The sequence below is a fragment of the Lolium rigidum genome, chromosome 6 (genome assembly GCF_022539505.1).
Source record: "Lolium rigidum isolate FL_2022 chromosome 6, APGP_CSIRO_Lrig_0.1, whole genome shotgun sequence".
Lineage (NCBI taxonomy): Eukaryota > Viridiplantae > Streptophyta > Magnoliopsida > Poales > Poaceae > Lolium > Lolium rigidum.
In genome coordinates this window covers 29,674,496-29,694,007 of record NC_061513.1, presented here as the reverse complement: position 1 = coordinate 29,694,007, position 19,512 = coordinate 29,674,496, and the positions used below count along the sequence as shown (strand labels likewise).

At 43.5% G+C, this 19,512-nt stretch overlaps 1 long non-coding RNA gene across 1 annotated transcript; it reads right to left on the bottom strand.

Moving 5' to 3' along the window:
- Window positions 1-9,084: 9,084 nt before the first annotated feature.
- LOC124659444 lies at window positions 9,085-9,810 on the bottom strand. Its single transcript, XR_006989583.1, has 3 exons — window positions 9,771-9,810; window positions 9,610-9,682; window positions 9,085-9,505 (listed from the first exon to the last, which is right to left on the bottom strand). It is a non-coding gene; the product is annotated as an uncharacterized LOC124659444 (long non-coding RNA).
- Between the last annotated feature and the right edge of the window lie 9,702 nt (window positions 9,811-19,512).

Below are 19,512 nucleotides of genomic sequence, written 5' to 3'. Positions count from 1 at the left end.
TAGCCACCGACCCAAACTCCGCCAGTCATCGCGATAAGGTGCGGCGCCACCGGGCAGGGGGAACCCCCACCAATGCAGTATCCGCCAAGATTGCCACCGGATATCCACAGAAAAACACCGTTGAAGCTCCGCAGCACATCCGCAGCCGCCGGATGAAGGGTGCCGCCGCCCATGGAGAAGGCCCCCGCCGCTGTCCGATGTGTGGGCTTTGCCCAGCAGCCCCCTGCATAGGTGGCGAGGAAAGAGATGGGGGGTGGGGGGCAGGGTTAGGTGGAGGGGATAAGAATGGTGGACGAGGATCTCAGTGATGGTAAGGTATCAATCACAGCCTCTGTTACATTCTTCGACTGTAAATCTAGTGAAGACACCTGCATACCATTCGTTTGTGAACATGCTGTCATGCTTTTACAGAGAAAACAAACTTCCGCAGCCTCGTCTCAGGATAGTCTTCGGGGCTGTGCAGGCGTGCCCTTGTCATGCCGTGCGTAGCTTTGGCTCTACTCGATGCACTCACTACTTCAACATACCCAATTTGACAACGATTGCCACATCTAGTTCATGTGATGGAGGTTAACACACGTCCGGCCGGTCATTAGCAACTAGACCGTACCGCTTCGTGTGTACCACGATGACGAAGGCGACGTGCACTTTTCCAATGTTCCCTTCTGGAGATCTTGTGGTGTTCTGCTGATTTACCGCCGCACTAGTCAGGATTGCCACACAAACACGATGGTATCCTAGTCCACACGCAGGTTTTGCTGAAGTTCAGTCAGTGGGATGTAGTGGCGTGTGTTGCGTGATACTACTACTGCAACTTTGACTGGCTGGTACGTGCTGGCGATAAGCTGAAAGTACATCACGGTGTGACTAGTGGCACTTGCCACAGTTACCACGACTTCATTACCAAGTCTGAATAATTATCTACCAGTGCTTAGCTATGTCGTCCCGTCAGAGAGAGGAGTTGAAGCTTCTGTGCAGAGTTTTAGCCATAGCTGCTGGGTGCGCAATGATGTGGGACTGTGATGCAGCTTTGCCAGTACTCAGTAGCCGTTACTCCATTTTACTAGCCTGCGACGACGTATGAGTGGAGCGGAGACATGGCATGTACGTGCTGGCAGAGGAAAGTTCATTAAGGAGGTGGTGCCTAGCTTCCTCCTCATTCATGGCTTTACCATGCATCTTTGTTCTTCAAAGGTACGAGAGCAGAGACATGGAAGCGATCGAGGGCTCCCTCCCACGTTTCCCTACCAAGATTAGGGGTGCAACAGGGACCCGTCGACGAATGTCGAATGTCACCATGCATGTAATTGCATCCTCAAATCTATAGGATTTCCGCCACTACATAGTACGTACTAATATGAAAGGGAAATTAGTAAACCAGACTTTCTAGCGAAAAGTGAGCTCCTCCATCGGCGTGTGGCGAGCATGTACGGAAGGATCCAGTCAGCCAAGTGTTGACACAGCCACACAAACTAATCCTCCATACGGCACCAAGTATTTTCTCAGCAAAGACCTTGCGTCGCCGTCAGCAATCAGTGACAGCGACGCACCGGAACATGCAGCAGCAAGCCCCACGACAGCAGTAGTCTCAACTTGGGTTTTCTTTCCCAGCCCGCGCGTGCGTCGCCGCTACGCAACATGCCGGTCCTGCCCGCGTCGTGCGGGGCACGTCGATGATCGAGGAGTGCTCTGCTCCGGTCTAGGAGCAGCTCATGTGCTTTGGCCGGCCGTTCCAGGCAATTCCACTCCACCGTCAATTAATGTATCTAGAGAGGGCTGGTGAACCAGGCGAACCACGAGATGGAGAACCCTGCTGCGGTTATGGTGGTTTGGTCACTAGGTTGCGCGACAGCAACTAGCTCGGCCTTGGAAAAACATGCAATGGTGAGTAGATACGGTTATTGTAGTTTAGGTTAACCCTCTCTATAAAGATAGATCATTTTGACCTAATATTAATGAAAACCACAACCTAATTATGTTTCTGAGTCAATAACGAGCGGGCCTAGGTGGGAAGCGGGAGCACACGTACACCGACTGATTCCCTCCCCAAATTGGGTCGGGAAGGGGCCGGTTCGCGCGTCTCCGTCAGGACACTACCAATCTATACTTCTTATAAAGTAAAGCGCCATTAGCTGCGATTAATATTGATCTGTCTACATCATGCAAGCCATTCACATCATCTATTCCATTAACCAATCAAATATCCATGTCATCCCCACTAACATTCATTATTGAGGTATCTGTGTCACCATTTTTTGATTCAAATGTCCACATAGCTAATTTATAGCCATCAAATAAAAAAAGTGAATTAAATTTAGCATCTCAACTATTTTGACCAATTGAATATTGCATACTTCTATAGACAATTCACATTACATATGTATTAGATAATATAATTTCTTAGAAGATTCCACATGCAACGCGCGGGTATCCTTCTAGTTCCATAAATAACATACACCAAGGCAATTAGTCTAGCCCACTTACTTAAGGAAGTCAATGTACGACACAATCCCCCACATTTAAGTCCTCAAACATTTAAAATTAGGTTCTTATTATTTAGAAAAAAACGTTGTACAGGCTTCTCCTACCACGTTTGTTTTACAAAACAAATATATACACCAACAACATTCCTTGTGGTAGGGCATTGTGGGTTATGGCTTATGGTTAGATCTAAAACTTGGGTAGAGGATGATGGATTAAGCTTACTTATTTTGCTTTTCTCAGTGTACGACTATTTCCAAAGGAAATCTTGGAGCGATAAATATCGTATCAAATTCTTACCATTTCTTCCATTCCATAAATGGGTGTACAGATATACTTTCTTTATTCATATAGTACTTTTGGGAAAAGACATAAGCATGAAATGTCTTGAAGAGTCCATAAAAAGGAAGATATATATGGGTTTCGTATCAGGTTCTCGTCTACTTGGTCTAACTAGATTATTTTACGCTATGCTAGGCAAATAATCCTCCTATAGTTTCAAAGCATGAGTAACAATGCAAGGAAAGTCCGATCAAAGCACTCTTAGGCAATATATGCCACCCTAGGAGTGGAAGACATCAGAAATATATGGCATACCATTTTGATTCGTGCAAGGTAACAATGTCGATCCAAGTGGGAGTGCAGGGGATGCCAACATGGACACTGAATTCAATGAGGCAATGGGATAATGCAATGTCGGGCACTTAATTTTGATGTATTTAGAACAACCCGAGGTTTTCAGCAGGGTTATTTTCTCTCGGTTATGATAAGGGATGTACATAAATGTATTACTTTTGTCTTTGGTATATGTTGATTTTTCTCTTAAGCAATTCATTCCACCGTTGGTCATATTATGCTAGTTTCACCTCTGTTGGTAAACATGGTTGGTTGATTGAAAACCAATGTTAATATCAATCAATTCCACCTCATTGAGAAATACGCATATCATTCGGTAATATATACACCAACGATATTCTTTGTGGTAGGGAAATATGGGTTAGGGCATCTCCGGCGGTCAGACGTATTTCGGACACAATTTGTGTTCGTTTGCGTTGGCACATACATAAAGAATGGTCACATGTCCGCATGTGTCACGCCCCTTCCAGCGCGAGAAACGTATTTTTACCGCAGGGGAGGAGAGAGAAAAAGATGCCCTTTGTGTGACCACCATTGGTCGGCACATGGGCATGCCTGCATTAAAGTAGGAGAGAGTGCCAATCAGACCAAAACGGACGCGCGGACGCGTCCACACAACAGCATTTCTGCCGCATGTTTTCTCCATGTTTGCGTCAGAACGGACGCTACGATTATTTTGCGTCTAGCAGCTAGAGCGTGTTCTTTGTCTGTGCAGACACAAATTGGTTTTGGTACGTTTGCGTCGCCCGTTTGAGATAATACTTGGGAAAACACTAATGGATTATGTAATAAAACTAGCTTACTTACTTTGCATTTCTCAGAGGATGGCTATCTTCAAAAGGATATCTTGGAGCAATAATTATCATATCAAATTCTTACCTCTTCTTCCATTCCATAAATGCCAACGGTACGAATTCGATGGAGCAAGCCAGACTGGCTAGCGGAAGTGAGCTCCTCGATCCCACGACTGTGTCCCTATCGCGAGACACATACAGAGCCGGTCAGACAGCCAGACAGCCACCCCAGGCCGTAACGGTTTCCAGCTAGGGTGCGCGTCGCCAGAACGCAACCTATCTGTAATGCACTAGCTGCGGGCCGGGCACGTACGTAAGTTGGACGGCGCGCCGCGTATTCTATCGATCCCCTCCCAACATCGTGCGGGGCAAAGCGAGTCGACGAGGACCGCGATACTCCATCCTCAATCAATCGTTACAAAGCACTAGGAAGCATCGGCACGCCGTGCCCGTCAGGTTATCATGTGTAGATTAATAAAATCGACATATCACCTTCGAAGGTACCATGGTAAAACTACGACTGGAAAAATATGTCAGAGAATAAAGAAAAGGGAAAAAAATAAATTACTGCTAGAGAATTACTATAAGAGAAATACAAACTGTAAAGGAGGTACCTTGGGGTAACTACCGATTGGACATTACAGCCGGGAAGCTATCTCAAAAAGTTACCGTCGAAGAGTAAAAGGAGAGAAACAAAAAATGTTCGAAGAAATACTGTTGTAGAATTTCTCAACATCGAGGAGGTACAGTGGGGTAACTACCGGTAGAAAGTTTCGGGCGAAAAGTTATCTCTAGAAGTTAACGTCACAAAATAAAAGGAGAGACATGTAAAAAAAAAATGTTTTCAAACAAAGGGCGAGGTGGTAGCCGCTGATTGGTAGAAAATGATGGCTCTCTAATGCCCACCCAGTGGAGCTTTGTGAGCTAGATATCTATATATATTCACACCGGTACATAGTATATATGTATACACCGGTTACACGATATATTATGCCCGATGTGTATTTTTCGGCTTGTAGTAACACACGAAGTTTACAGCCTGGCGGGAAATTATGCACCCTTGAAGAGTGAGAGTATGAAAACCGCGTGAGAGAAACTACGGCTAGAAAGTTGAAAGTTGTGTCAGAGACATACTGTCTAACGGAAAATTTACGGTTGATATCCGACATCAAACTACGGCCATAAAATTGCGCAATATCAAAGACTTGTGGTAGGGTAACTACCACTTTAAATTTAGGTCCCGGAAATTTTTGCCAGAAAATGACCATCGAGTAATTAAAAAGAGTTGGGAAAAAATACTATCGTAGATGTACGCTAATTGCCGTCGGAAACTTACGGCCGAAAATGTGTATTGAATCCAGTTGTGTTAAATATTACGGCCGAAAAGTTATGCCGGAAGATTTCTTTCAAGTAATTTAAAAAAAGAGCTGAAAATATGCCATCTATAAATTATGGCCATAAAGGTATATCCAGAATTCCCACCAAGAAGTTTTAAAAGAAGGGGCCTAAAAACACCATTGCAGATGTAGGTAACTTTTTGTTTGAGAGGTATACGTAGGTAGCTACAGCCGAGAAAATTTCTGATGGAAAATTGTTGTGTCTAAAACTATGATTCAAAACTCCCAAAAGAGGAAAAAAAGAAAATAAAAATATATTGTAGCATATGTCACGTGTTAGAGATTGATTGGAAGGAAGTGGGTATCTACACTGCATGAAAGTGGAGCACTCTCCTTCAAGCAAAAGGGTTCAACTTTAATATATATATTACAAAGCATGTATTGAAATCTTGGGGATATGCATACTAGCATAATACCCGTGCGTTGCTACGGAATAAAAAACAAAAATATATATTGGTATATGGATTATTTTGTTTTTGTGACGCCGTTTTATTAAGTTGAATGTCGTGCATTGTTATGAATTTATGCTTTACTAAATATAAATATTTAGAAACCCTAGAAATCAATAATCCTTATGCCTAATCTAGCCGAACCGATCTTCCTCCCTCTCAGAAAAGCCTCGTTGACCCATTTTCTTTGTCCTCTCCGTCGTCCACCTCAACCGGCCCATGGCGAAGTCCATGTTACTCTCATTGGTGCAGCTGATCGGTGTCCTTCACCCCGCGTCGTCCATCTAGGTCCGCTAGTGGGCTGCGTGATGTGCCGCCCTACCTTAGGTAACCAACGACCTTCACCCGCACCGCCCAACCCTCGTGCGAGCGGTAGAAGGCGAGACGAACACATTGTTTGACAAAATCTTTTTTTACATAATAATTATGTGTGGTCAAAACCCTTAAGTTTCTTTTCCTTTTGGTCTTGTGGGAATGTATATAAAAAAATACACATATATAAAATACATAGTCGATAATATTTGAATAAAGGTTAACGTGTCTTGATAAATATGACTCCCTCCATTTAAAATTAAGAGAGTCAATTTTGTCTAGATATAGTTGTATCTAGACTCGTTTTTAGTATGTAGATACATCCGTATCTATAAAAACGTTGAGTCACTTTTTGTACACAATTAGACAGCATATGCACGTTTTACATTTTCAGAAAATTACGATCTTATTCGCTCAGATGAATCAGATATTTTGAAAAGTTATTCAATTTTTGAGATACCAGAAGCTGCATGGCATAGATGTGCCCAATACGCTTACATTAAGCTGGGGCTCGTCTATCAGAAGGCTGGGCAAGGTCATGTGCTTCTGTACCCACGACTCCAGGAGGCAAAACCAACCAATCCCATCTGGATTCATTGTCAAAAAAAAATCCCATCTAGATTCATCTTCTTGCCCAACACATGGCCGTCCGGCACCTTCCATCTCAAATCAGTGGCAAGTGGCATCCCGTGTTTCCTCTCACCTGGATCGAGCTCCTCCCAAGACTGACGGTGGATACATGCGCTCTCCTGTCTATTCTTCTAATTCTTCCACATAATCTCAGTCTTACTCGAGCGGGGCATGTTCCATGGGAAGGAGGCTTCGGTCTTGGCGCCTCTGGCTGGACGCTCGGTGTAGCGGCGGTCTTCCGCTCGTCCGTGCTGGAAGCGGGGCGCGACGGCCCTCGTCGCGATCGTCGGTATCGGCCGCCTCCAGCGGCGCGGACGGCAGGAGCTGGCCGACGGGGGCAGCGCAGGTCCAGTCGATGGGATTTTATCGGTTGGTAGAAGGACTGCGGGTTAATATGTCGGTTTCCCAGGGGCTCAAAGGCAATCAGCGGACGACGTACACGCACGAACACCGGATTACAATTTAATAGTTAAGATTTATCTCTTAAGCAGAAATTCGTTTTGGCTCTGGGGTGTAGATGCTCCTGTTTCCAGAACCAATCACGTTCTGCCGTCTGCTCCATTGGTCAGTGTATACAACAACGTATCCCCTTCGTATCTCTCTTTTTGAATAGTGCTTGGGGCCTGTTGGGCAGAGATAATCAATGCTTTACAGCACCACTTGGTCGAACGGTACATGACAAAGAATCTCTTATGTACATTCATCTTACTACTAACTTGGACCACAGTATGCCTATTGCCATTAATTTAGCTGACTCCTCCTAGATCATCTCGGACACATCTTCTTTCCCGTAGCAAAAAAGAAAAATGTTTTCCCACATCAACTTACAAGTTACTATTGTTTTAGGTGGAACTCCTCCTATCATTCGAGGCAAACTTTGCAAAAACCCATTTCGAAGCTCTCAACCTGATCGTCCCGAAACATGACACCGACCAAATGCTCTTTGAAGTGGTTATTTACCCCTCACAAACATGACACCAGCCAAATGCTCTTTGAAGTGGTTATTTACCCCTCACAAACAAACCAAATGCCATGTCATTCAAGTTGGTCTTGTATGTAATGTCGAAAGTTATAGCATACCAAAAGAACTTGTACTCCCTCGTGTAACCCTCCCCTCGCGTTTGCGCGGTGGCACGCCACGCACGAGCCGGTGCGCCCATTCCTCCCTCCCCTAGCCCTCTTCTGCGTGGTCTCCTCTCCGTCGCCGTCACCCGGCAGCGATCCGAGATGGCGACGACTGGGGAGATCACGCATCAACGACGTTCGTGGTAGTCATTGGCCCCGAGCCCTTTGGGCCTCGGTGAGCGGCGGCGCTGCCGACCTTCGTCGGTTGCAGGGTTTCCTCTTGGCTATCTCCGAGTCACGGAGGGCGCCCGGGATCCGATCCGGTTTTGGTGGTGGTTGCTTCCTTCTTCGCCGGAAGAGGTCTGGTCCAGTTCTTGGGGGTGGCGGATCACGAAATCCGTCTACTCGGCAATGAAGATCTAGTCGACGACGAGCTAGCGGTGAAAACCGCGCCTTTACTTCGTTCTTGGCGGATGAGGGCGGCGGCTATTGGCGGCGTTCCTTGCGAAGGCATCATCTTTGTTGGCCTCTCTCGCTTCTCTTGCCGGAGTTGGGGACTCGCGGCTATCGGTGAAGACCGTGACACGATTGGCGGGCGATGGCGGCGTTAAGTGTCGCTTCCTTCTTGAAGGTATCATCGTCGCAGTTTGCGGCTACTCGCTCGTGCTGCTCCGGGGAAAACCCTAGATTCGTGTCTCCCGGATCGGTTGATGATGGCGTTCCTGCGTCGTTCTACCTCTTGAGGCATCGTTCTTGGAGCAGCGGCTGGATGGAGGTGGATCTTGGTGGAGTGGTGTTCATCTACCATGTTGACGTCGATGATTCTCGGCGGTGTGGAGCTGCGAGGTATCGAAGACGGCGGCGCGGACCGTTGGACGCGTGCGAGGATGGTGGAGCGGTTTGGCGTCATGGTGACATCGACGGCGAGGTCTAGCAAGGTCAATACGATGATCCCTCTTGAAGATGGGTGTGAGGAAGACGGCGGTAGCGATTTTTGTGGCGTGTACGGTGGCGTGCGCTCGGGGTCCGCTTGGCCGGTTGTGCTTCTCACCCGCCAATGGGCGGCTTGGGAAGGCATTCGGTTTTAGATGATGTGCGTTGGTGTATTGTCGAGTCGCTGCCTGTTCATGGTCACCTCCTTCATCGCTCTTATAGGTATAGCGAGTTGTCGGCCTGAAAAGGTGGCTTCGAGTTGATCTTTGTATCTCCCTTGTAGAGGCTTTGCGAATAATTTAATAAAGAAAAGCCGTGTGGATGCGAGAGGCGGATGATGCTCCCATTTCGAAGAAAAAAGAACTTATTGTGCATTGCCCCTGTGGTCCACATAAGATTATTGATTCGAACTTTATCGTCTGTTTGCACCCTAGACATGAAGTCCTGGTCCTTGCTCCTAGTTCATCGAATGCCTCGACGGTTTTCTGACATCATTGTTTGCCTGCTCCTTAGTTCCCAAACTTGAAGTGACCGTTTTGCCTTCATTCCCAAAGAATGCTGCAATTATGTTGTATGCTTTTACAACATTTATGTTATTTTCCCTTACCTGGCGGACTAGATCTCTTGTGTACACATTTATGTACTTGTGTGAAGGCCAGAAGACTTTTTATCCACAATTTTCAGCCCTTGTAGTTATGTTTCACTCTCTCCTCAATTATGTACCATCCATTTCCGCTGTTTCAAGCAACCCGATCATTGCAGAGCATTCGCCAATGCATAATTTAGTGTTCTCCGATGACGGTTTGCCCTGGAAAAAAAAGAGAGAAGAGAGCAGCAAATCAACATTTTGAGTGTCACCACAATGCACAAAAGGGATACACGGTTCAGCATGTTCACGTGATGGACACTTACCGAGCATCCGCACACAATTTCCTGCATTCATTTTGATTTCTCTACGCTCCGGTGGCTCTTTCCACACCTAATTCTGAAACCATGCTCCCACAAGTACAAGTTTAGAAATCATAAGCATCACCGAGTGAATAGAACATTGTTGCCAGGCAAGGATCGATGACCTCATCCCCAAACTTTTCTGCATATCCACAGATAGATTTTTTCAAGGGCACTCTTCCTGGATGCGCCGGGTATCCTGTCCGGTGCTGCCCGTCCGACATGGAACCTGCAAATGCGGCAAAGCAGGCATCAGAAAGATCAGAAACTGTCTAGTGTACTTCCTGTAGAAATTTGACAGTCCTGAAGAAACTCAACTGAATGGCTGTCATAGACAAAATACCACTGCAACACACAAATTCCCAATCAATTTTTTGCCGAATTCTGCTGTGTCCTGTTCTAGCATGACTGAACCCACAAGGACTTTGCATCACCCAAATTTCCTAAAATTTATACCTGTGCGATTTTAATCTGCGTGCTACATTTTTTTTAGGGAAAAAATAAATAAAAATGAACTGAACTGGGTGACTACTCCCTGTATTCGATCTGACGAGAACTACAACGTACAGCGAGACTTGATTTCTGCTACCCCAGCACCACATGCCCCAAACTTACTGATCTCGTATTGGTCTTTAATCTAACCATAGCAGCAAGATTTAATTCGATTTCAGAGCCAACCGTACTGACTACACTACCGACTAATCTGCTAATGCCATAGTTCATGAACTCTAATCTGATAATGCCATAGTTCATGAACCGTACCTTTTTGTCCACCGCGGAGACTGTGGATTCAGCTTCCCAGTTGACTGTGCTGAGTCTGCTTGCCCGTCAGCGGGAACTCCGTTGAACTTGGCCGAGGTCGCCCGGCGAAACGTGCTCTGCTCCCCGCCCCGATGCCGTTTACAGCTTGCGACACCCGCGTAGGCGCCGGTCGAATCGCCGGAGCTCTTGGATAGTTGATTTTTCCTCCGGAGGTATGTGGCAGCCTGATTTCCATGCGGCCAGATTTGGAGGCTAGCGCAGACATGATACCTGGACCGTGGTCCATGAGGCCGCCAGCAGATTGTTCCGCGGGTCCAGATCACACCGGTTAGGCATGGCTTGAGGCGTTGTCCATCAGCCGGATAAACTTGACATACGCATTTATGGTCCCATTATGTTTCTCCAAGTGATTTGTTTTCTTTCTCTCACATTTTCCACTTTAGGCTGAAGAGGTTCTCGATGAAGGCTGCTCTACAACCTCTTTAACCGCCAGTAAGGTTGACGAACACCTAGGGCTATGCGTTGGCATGCCTAAGCCGCCGTGTTCAGTCCCTGTTTTCTCCGTCGCGGGCAAAACTATGGTGGGCCCTCTGCCTGACCGTACGTGATAACCATGGTCTATACTCAATTTACTAGCGCGCGCACCCCATTGAATTCTGACACGGTCGTCCATCTCCGCGCACAATATAAGGGCCCAGATAACATGTGCATCTCAACCCGGGAGCCAAAACTGCACTCCCTTAACTCTCTTAAGCAACTACTACTTCTAAAGTCAAATGTCACCACGTCGATTCAAACCCTATATGTCAACCCAATCATTTCCATGATATTAACAAACTCAGCCTATTGTTCTATACGTATATAAACCATCGATATTGTTTGTTAGGGGTGGTGGGTCTCTTGTGCCTACAACTAGCACATGAACGTATGATCGATTAATTGAGCTTTTCTCAATGGACTAGTGGATTTTTTTCTCGGTAGGGGAAAAACTAGGTGGGTAACAGTGGTATTTCGGAAATACCAGAAATACCGAGATTTGACAAACCAATTTACTATTTCGTTCAAAATTTATGAAAACAAATCGATCAAATTATTTGAATACCGAAAAAATTCATTTGATATGCTTTTTCTAAGTGGTAACCGGTAGAACTGTTTTCCGCCGAAATATCGGAAATACCGGCCGAGAAAAAACACCGCAATGAATATATAGTCCAAGCTACTCTCTCAGATTCAAATTAAATGACTTCACTTTGTCTAGATACGAATGTATCTGTATGCGTTTGTTGACTAGGTACATTCGTATGTAGATAAAGTCGAGTCAATTAATTTAGATCGGAGGCAGTAACATATCTAAAGAAACTAAATTCGCTTTTTCTCAACGGACAGACTATTCTCATAAGGATACCTTGTTTGATAATTACCGTATCCAATTTGATTCATATCGCTTTTCCATTCAACAAATGTGTATGCAAATGTATTATTGTTAATTATAAAAAGCAGAGTACAGTCATTCTAAAAAAATGTCATAAAGGACTACATTTGGTGACCCTAAGAATAACATGGTATGATGGTCTCTTAGTTTTCTTGGCTGAACATATGTAGAAATGCAAGGGAGATCTGAGGGTCGCACTCTCAAACAACACATGCCATTCTAGGAGTGGAAGGCATCAGAAATTCGGGTCATACCACAGATTCCGAAGTAAGATAAGGATGTGGACTGAAGCCCAAAAGAATGCGGCACCAACACTGCGTTTATCCTTTATGATGCAACTGAAATGTACAACTTTGGGTGCTTAATTTTCTTCTACTTAGGCTCGAGATGCTTTGTAAATATAAGCACTATCTGTTTTCAAGGACTAAACATTTATAAACAAGGATATACTTTAGCAAATAACCCGCTAAAATAGTGGGTTCACAACCAAACTTTAGACGAAAAAAGGGTCATGTTAAAATGCTCAATCGCTTACGCAAAATGGAATCTAGGAGATAGAAAAATAATTTCAAATTCATACTATAATTTGCTTTGAAACATGGAAGCTCCAAACACATTGTTGTTGCCACCTGCTTCGCTTGCAATTCCTGCAGTTGTCAGCCTAGTTTTGCGGTCTCAACACTAACCTGATTCTAGGCCATGGCAGTACTACACGGTGAGGATTTTGGATCACTCCAAACTGCCTCTATATGTAAACAGAATATCCCTAAATACATTTTGGGCACTTTTAAAACAGCCCAAGATATTTCTGTACCTAAAGTAAGGACAGTTTAATTGAAGTGTTCCAAAGGGAATTTATGGGCACTTTGATATGTGTCCCAAAAGATTTTTGTGGCATTTTAAGAACTGCCCCAAAATGTATAAGAAGTGCCACAAAACACAATTAGAGGCAAGTTTAAGAAATAACCCAAAATACAACTAGAGGCAACTCTAAGAAATGCCCCGTGGGACCATCCTGGTGGTAACGCTCTCTAGTTTCTCGTTGCACACTCGCCGCTACGAAACATACATTGCAACGGTGTAATGTCTTCTGTCTATGTTGCACTCGTCCCGGGGGCACATTGACGAGTGCTCCGCTCGTGTCTCCGAGGAATGCATGTTCCATTTTTATTTAGAACTTAATAATATGTGTGCTTCGGCTCATGTTTGTATTGTATCGTCAATGGATCCGAAAAGGGCGGGTAGTGTATAATTATGTAGGAAATATGGATATCTCAGTATTATAGAGTGACACTAGGGACACCCCATTATAGAAATGGCGGAGAGACAAGCCACGGTTAAATGTAAATGCGCTTGGCCAAGGAGGCCTTCCAAATACGGTCCGAACCTGCGGAGATAACGTGGGCAACAGTAAAAAATTCTTCCATCCATGTTGTATATTATAGTTGTAGTGCGGTGAGATGATCTCAAAATATTACGATATTGAGGCATATTACAGTATATATCTAACTAGAGTAGGATTTTTATTTCCGTACTATAAAATTATAATTTGAATTTGTTTATATGCGCTAGAGTTAGCTTGTCCTCCTCCCGGCCGCTTGGCATGCATGCCATGTCAATGGATCTTCACCATCTCCACCAGTCATCTCTTTTCAGTATTGGTGCATGCCGTATTGGCCCAACGTGCTAGAGCCATGATAATAATTTAATTATGTCTTATTGATACTACAGTTTTTAGGGGGATTCATTCGCAAAAAGAGTTTTTTTGAGGAATTAGAGGGATAATTTTTAAGGGGAGCCAACCTTTGCCTGATCCATTGAAATCTCCATAAAACTCTAATCCTCAATCCACTAGGTAGGAGTAGTGTAATGAAAATTGAGAAAAATACACTAATATAGGAAAAAGTGAGAATTAAATGAACCAATACTCCTACACTATATTTTGCAAAGTATATAAATTATCAACATTGTTTGTATCAGAGGCGGTGGATCTCTTGAGCTTTTCTCAATATGGATAAATGGGCCAGGCTAGCATATCTCAAGAAACTAGTTTCGCTTTTCCCAGCGGACAGCTATTCTTATAAGGATACCTTGGAACGATAATTAACATACCATATTCGTACAGTTTTCCATTCAGTAAATGTGTACGCAAAATGTATTGTTGTTAATCATAAAAAGCACAGTACGGTCGTTCTCGAAAAATATCACAAAGGAGTACGTACATTTGGTGACCCTGCGAATACCATGGGTTGATGGCTGGTATATATGGTACTCTAAAAGTACAACAATGCCGATATATATGTGGCTCATATCATTTCCTAAGCTACAAGGTCTCACTGGAATAATCTTAGTTTCCTAGGCTGAACACATGTAGAAATGCAAGGGAGATCCGAGGGTCGCACTCTCAAACAACATGTGCCATTCTAGGAGTGGAAGGCATCAGAAATTCGTGTCATGCCATATATTCTGAAGTAAGATGAGGATGTGGACTGAAGCCCAAATGCATGCGGCACCAGCACTGCGCCTACCTTGCAAGATGCGAGTGAAATGCACACCTTCGGCTGCTTAATTTCCTTCTATTTAGAATATTCAAGACATTTAGAAATATAAGCATGAACTGTTTTCAAGGACCAAATATTAATAAACTTGGATATGCATTAACTGTTAAAATATTGGGCTCACAACCAAATTTTCGACGAGAAATTGTCGAGTTGCAATGGTCAATCGCTTACACAAAACAGAATCTAGGAGATACAAAAGAAATTAGTATTACCAAATGCTACAGTTTTTTCTTTGGAAAATATAAGCCCTGGACACACATGCGGACCTTCATGGGGGCTAAAAGGACCGTCACCCCCAGCGAAAAGCATATTTGTCTAGGGAGAGACTTGTATAGAATCTCCCCATTAGGTAGAATCGTAGGATCAACTTAGAGAAATCATACTTTGGCTATGCGAAAAAATCTGAAAATAATTAGCAACATGCATATAGGTTGTATCTACAACTCCAAGAAATTTCAGCTCAAAATCTAATCTACACTTGGAGAAAAAAAAGACAAATTCTGTTGTGAATAGTGTCAGATCTGGTTGAATAGTATTTCACACTATTCACACCCAGATTTATCTATTTTGTCTCTCTGAGTGTATATCGAATTTGAAGTTGCAAATTTTTGGCATTGCATATATAACATAGATGTGTGTTCTCATTTTTTTTCAGAATTTTTGAACATGTTTTGTCTTTGCAAAAAATTAATCTCATAGATCCTATCTAAGATCTGATCCTACACGTCTACTACCCCGTAGTGTTGCTCCAGCCCATAAGGCCATACGAGCGCCCATCTAAGCTTTTCTCCCTTCCTGGATACGAAGTGACGAACAGCACATACGCACGAACACGCTCTCTATCTCTCGATCTCGTACTGACGAACAGACGGCGACTGGCCATGGCCGTGACCGGCCGCCGGTTGCGCGGGTTGAGGCCGGCGGTCTGCCAGGCTGCCGGATAGTGGCTCATCTGGTCCTCGCGACCTCGTCTGTGCGCATGTAGGCAGGGCAGCTGCAAGCTACCATCGCCGACTGGCTGACAGGCTGGGGCGAACCCTCTTGGGCTCTCCCTGTCTCCTAATTTCCCAGCTTCTGCTGGCAATTTCTTCATAGTCCCAAACACCCAATTTTACTTCTTGCTATTTTTAGTTCTGATTCTTGTATCTTAAATTTGGCCAAAGTTCCAGCTAGATCATAGAATTTTGCAGTAAATTGAAACTATTGGTTTACAAATTATTGTTGCTCGGTGTAGGTAGGGCCAGGGAAAAACTATTGATTCATCATAGAATGCTTGTATGTGTACCCCATCGCCAATGGATCCGCATAAGAAGGGCAGTGTATAATTGTGTAGGAAATAGTGATATGTTCATTCATCGTAAGCAACTAGTCCATTCTATTTGCCTACAAAACGTGTCCCATATATGCCACTAGCTAGTTTTATGTTTCTCCATGAACATGTCACCCGATCAACTCCAAGCTACGTCATTTGTGAAAAAGAAAAATCATAGTTATTTCAACATCGTTTGTCTCCATTTTATTAACCAATGCACCGATCGCTTACTAATATTACCTCCGGCCCATAGTAAGCCGTTCAGATTTGTCTAGACTTGCTTGTACTGAGTTAGATATTACGGGATGGAGGGGGTAGTTTGTACTAGGGGATTGTGGGTTGTGTGCTTGTGGCTAGAAATAACGCTTGGACTAATGGTCGATTTAGTTATAAATCTAGAATACTTGTCTCACCTTTTCTCAATAGACAACTATTTTTAAAAGGATATACTGGATATATAATCAGCGTACCTAATTACTATAACTTTTCAATTGGATTTTTAATATGTATGTAAACATACTGTTGTTATCCATAATGGTTTTGGTAAATCTCAATCAAATTACATGTAGTTCAGCGGAAAGGGGCAACTGAATTGACTGAGTCTTAATATAATCTCAGCCGGCTCATATGAACCCCTGTTCATCAAGTACTTTTGGTGACTGTGCAGATCACATGGGTTGATAATGAGTGGTATATCTCACTCAAATAGTATACATATATGGCTATATGTGCAGTTCACAACATGTTACCATCCACACAGTTTCAATAGAATAAATATTCCAATATGCTAGGAGAAATAACCTTCTAGTTTGTTGAACTATACATCTATAAGCATGAAGGGATATCTGTTCGTCGCACTCGCAAACAGTATGTGCCATTTTAGAAGTGGGAGACATTAGAAAGGAATGTCATACCATGAGGTGATGTGCGAGGTGGACATGGATCGAAGCATCGTTGGTGGCACCAACGATGCAATGAGTTTAACCGTCCAGAGCCATTGCCGTGCAGCCTGTCTTTGTCGTGCGGCTTGTGGGATCTTTGCCATCGTAGATACTTTGCCGTGCGCTTTAGAAAGTCTTTACAACCCGTGCTGCTCTAATTCTTTACCGTGCAATTATTCTTTGCCGTGCTGCTAGGTGCTGCGCACGGCAAAGATGTCTTTGCCGTGCAGCGGCTCACGGCAAAGATTTGCTGGACGGCAATGGCCGTTTTTCCCGTAGTGATACATATACATGTGTTTTTTCGTTGATTTGTTAAAGCAACTTTGGTAATTTTAGGATAAAGGGCTTAATCTCACAAGGTTATCATTTCTCTCTCCGCCACTGGTGGTGCTTGCCCAGGAGCTTAATTTTGCTGTATTTACAACCCCAAGCACCACAAATATATGTGCATGCCATCCAAATATAAGGAATAATTTTACTCCAAGATTGATTAGCACTAAAATTTTGAATCATGGATTTAAAAACATGAGAGATACAATAACACATAACTCGTTAGAATACTAGGCTCACTACCATATGTACGACCGAAACTGTCAATATGCGATGTTGAATACCTAACACGAAATAGAATCACACAATGTGTTTATTAATTGTGATATATTTTTTTAAACAGAAGCCCACACACTGGAGTTGCTGCTACCCATGCGTGCACTTGCGTGCACTTGCGGTTTGTGCCGCTGCTAGTCAAGTGGTGTTCTCTAGCTTGTAGTTCACACCCACGAGAGCCGGGTGTTCCTTTGGCTTTTCATTTTGAAGAGATTAATTACCAGGCAAAGTTTAGAGGCGGAGGGGAACAGTGATAGACATATTTTGAAGAGATCAACAGGCCAGTGTTAGATTAATTACCAGGCAAAGTTTAGAGGCGGAGGGGAACAGTGATAGACATATTTTGAGGAGATCAACAGGCCAGTGTTAAACATGCTATCTTATCTCTTCGCAAGATTACTACAAAATCGATATAATCAAGTAGCCTTGTTATTTGCTTACTTATCAGTACGCTTTAGTAGTGTATTATTTCATTCCTCGTTATTACAGGCTGAGAACTCCATAATATCCCCCATATGGTTGTAGACATACTATTACACACCATGAGGTACTCCCATCGTTTTGTAGTAGAATAGCTAGGTGGTCATTTAGGCAGGATTAAGAGAAAGAATTACTCCTCTAGTTAATCCCTTCATATCTCTTAATTCTTTTTTTTATTAAAACCAAATGACCAAATGGCGAGAATGAGGTAGCATTTGAACATGTAGTCTCCAATTGAATGGAGTCCCTCATGCAGTTCATCGCTTAGGGTTTTCCATGGAGATTTAAGACCTAATATAAGCTTAGCATCCCTGTACACCAAATGGGTGGGTGTAATACTATGTATGAGGTGTTGGATCAAAGGAAATGGATGAATCATACTAGTTTGGGTGGATGTTTAAAGTTTCTCACTTCCTTTAGCTAGTTCTACTACATCGTCGATGAATCCCGAGAGGAGGGTTGTATGTACATGTAATATTATTGTCTTGGTAAGTTTTTTTTTGCTTAAGCAATTAATTCAATAATAATCAGTTTACACTAGTTTTACTTCTCTCAACGTACATAGCTGATGGAAGCAAATCCAATGTAACCTTCAACCATTTCCATCTTACTAACAATCTCCAGGTTTTCCTTCTCTAATATACTACACTATTACCAATGTTCGGTGAGGGGATTGTGGGTTATGGCCAGAAAAAAAAAACCCTGTTCAGATGAGATGAAGTTGGTCTCCTAGCTTTTGGACCAATGCATTACAGATTATATCTCTCTTTGAGTGATATAACAGACAGCATGGCCCAACGACATTAGATGGAAATACATTTGGAACGGTATTGTTATTTGACAAGGAAAAATAAGTACTTTATATATACAGGTTGACCGGTGTGGTTCAGAAGAAAATTTCTGATTTTATGCATTTCTTTATAGGACAATGTCTACATTTCTCGGCTGTCAAAGATATAACCCTTAACTTGTTTATGTAATGTGAGGGATGCTGAAGTCGCTCATTGGTCATGCCATATGCATGACAGAGATCAGCCACACGTATAGTAAATCAAATAGTTAGCAGAACATAAGTAAAATCGTAGCAACCTACAGAAAACGTTAATATAGTTAATGTGAAGCTCATACCAGAGCCCCTCGAAAGAAAAGAAGATCATACGAGAGTACAAAATTTTCATGGCTTTAAAGGTCAAGATTGAAAGGTGGGTGTGGGTAGCCCCAGCTATTGGTAGCTTGCAAGTGCACGATGCAGAATACGTGCACGTGACCGGAGTGTAAAGCAATTCAATTTGTGACGAATCTACAAAATCGTTGCGGTCTGAGTGAGCAATTCCACATGCACGGCCTCTCTTCCTGCCAAACATTTGGCTACATATATGGATGCTCTAGAAGGGTACTTTGCACTATTAAAGCAAACCTAACAGCGTACACGCAGCGTAGCAAGGAGTAGGAGGTACAGCACGAAACGTAGCATCCCGCGGCAAGAAATGCACCGATATGCTTTTCTCGCTAGGTAGCGCCGTACTGCCGATACACACATTAACATTAGCGCGTGATACTACCATCCATGTTCGGTCGAGTCACACGCTTGGCATGACTTCTGGGTGTTACTAGCTAGTACCTTTCTTGTTAGGTATGCCAATGTCCTCATATCTTGCAAGTAGCAAATATGTTTTTTGCACGTGAAACCGCGTCCAAGTCATGCAGTTTTCATGCTTTGAGGGTGTTCTGTTCATCTGTTGCCTTGTTAGACCAGTACCATCTTAAACGCAC